Genomic DNA, 2,301 nt, shown 5'->3' on the forward strand with positions numbered 1-2,301 from the left:
CTTATATATAAAATGCTATAGTTTTTTTTTTTTTTTCTTGAGAGGTTTTCGCTATAGGGCACATGCACTCGCCAGACAGACAGAGAGAGACAGAGAGACAGAAAGTGAGAAATCACCCCTCGGGGTGATTCTCCATCATTCTCCTCTCAGGATTTTGGGCATGCACGCACACGCGCCCGGCATGAGTTCTAAGCCACCGGGTCCGGGATGTGAACCACGGTCGACTACGATCTACTACGTGTGAGTCCAGCAACATAGCCATTAAGCTAACTGCTGGTTCCCTAAAATGCTATAGTTTTTGTATGTTGATTTTGTATCCTGCCACTTCACTACATTCATTTATCGCTTCTAGGAGTTTTCTTTTCAAGATTCTTTAGGATATTCTATGTATACAATCATATCTTTAAATAGAGATGTTTTCACTTCTTCTTTTTCTATTTGGATGCGTTTTATTTGACTATTCTTGTCTAATTGTATTGACTAGAATTTCCAGTACTATGTTAAAAAGGAGTGGAGAAAGTGGGCAGTCTTGCCTTGTTCCAGTTTTTAGTGGAAAGACTTTCAGCTTTTCTCCATTCAGTATGATGTTAGCTAGGGGTTTTTCATAGATGGATTTTAATGTGTTGAGGAATGTCCCTTCTATGCCAATTTTTAGAGACTTAATCATGAAGGGGTGTGTATTTTATCGAATGCTTTCTCTGCATCAACTGATAGGCTCATATCATTTTTATCTTTCCTTGTGCTAATGTGATGTTTTACATTTATTGTTTTGCATATGTTGAACCATTCTTGCATCCCTGGTATAAATCCTACTTAGGGATGATGTATAATCTTTTTAATACTTTGTTGAATACAATTTGCTAGTATCTTGATAGAATTTTTGCATCCATATACATCAGAGATATGGGCCTGATGTTTTCTTTTTGGTCATGTCTTTATCTGGTTTTGGAATTAAAATGATGGAGGCTTCATAGAATGAATTAGGGAGGGCTCCTTTCTTTTGAATTTTATAAATAGCTTAAGGAGAATTGGGGTTAGTTCTTCTTTAAAGATTTTGTAGAATTCAGGATTAAAGCCTTCAAGAGCTGGACTTTTCCTTGGGAAGACTATTTATTACTGATTCAATCTCATCATGTGGTCAGTCTTTGAAAATGTTCCATGTGGGAGTGAGAAAAATGTATATTTTGTGGTAGTTGGGTGAAATATTCTATAGATGTCTGTCGAGTACATTTCGTGTATGATATAATTTAGGTCTTGTTCATCTCTTTGCTTATTTTTTGATTAGATGATCTGTTCAGAAGAGTCAGTGGGGTGTTTAGATTCCTTACAATTATTGTGTTGTAGTCTATTTCTCCCTTGAGATCAAACAGTCTCTCTTTGATATATTTAGATGTTCCGGTGTTGAGTGCATAGATATTTACAAGTGTTGTATCTTTTTGGTGAACAAGTCCTTTTAGTACTATATAATGTCCTTCTTTGTCACTTACATCTTTCATCTTAAAGTCTATTGTTTTCTGATACCAATATCACTACTCCAGCCTTTTCATGGTTTCCAGCATGGAACATCTTTTTTCAGCCCTTCACTTTCAGTCCATGTATGTCCTTACCAGTGATGTTTCTTGTAAAGAATATACAGACGACTTTTGTTTTTATATCCATTCAGTGAGACTGTGTCTTTTTCTCTTTTTTTTTTTTTCCGAGAGAATTTTGCTATAGGGCATGTGTGCTCACCAGAGAGACAGGGAGACAGAAAGCAAGAAATCACCCCCCAGGGGGAATGGCCACACAATCCCTTCTCCTCCATTCTCCTCTCAGGATTTTGGGCATGCACACACATGTACCCACCGTGAGTTATAAGTTGCTGGTTCCGGGACTTGAACTGTGGTTGACTATGTGGGAGTCCAGTAATGTAATCATTACGCTAACTGCTGGTCCCCAGTCTGAGTGTTTTAGTGGGAGGATTTGAATATATCTACTCATTGTTTCCTGGCCTGCATTGTTTCAGTTGAGAGGCCTTCCATTAGCTTAATGGGATAACCTTTATAAATAACTTGACATTTCTCCCTTGCCATTGTTAGAATATTGTCTTTGTCTTTAATGTTTATCAATCTGACTATGATGTCCTGGGGAGGATCTTTTTGTATTGATTCTACTGGGGGTCCTTTTTATTTCTTGGGTCTGAATTTCTCTATGTTTCTCTATATTTGGAAAATTTTCAGATAGTTGTTGTTTTTTTTTTTTTGAGAGGTTTTTTTTTTTTTTTTTTTTTTTTCTATATGGCGCGTTGCCTCCGCACACAAG

This window comes from Tupaia chinensis, unplaced genomic scaffold (genome assembly GCF_000334495.1).
Source record: "Tupaia chinensis unplaced genomic scaffold, TupChi_1.0 Scaffold000086_1, whole genome shotgun sequence".
Taxonomy (NCBI): domain Eukaryota; kingdom Metazoa; phylum Chordata; class Mammalia; order Scandentia; family Tupaiidae; genus Tupaia; species Tupaia belangeri.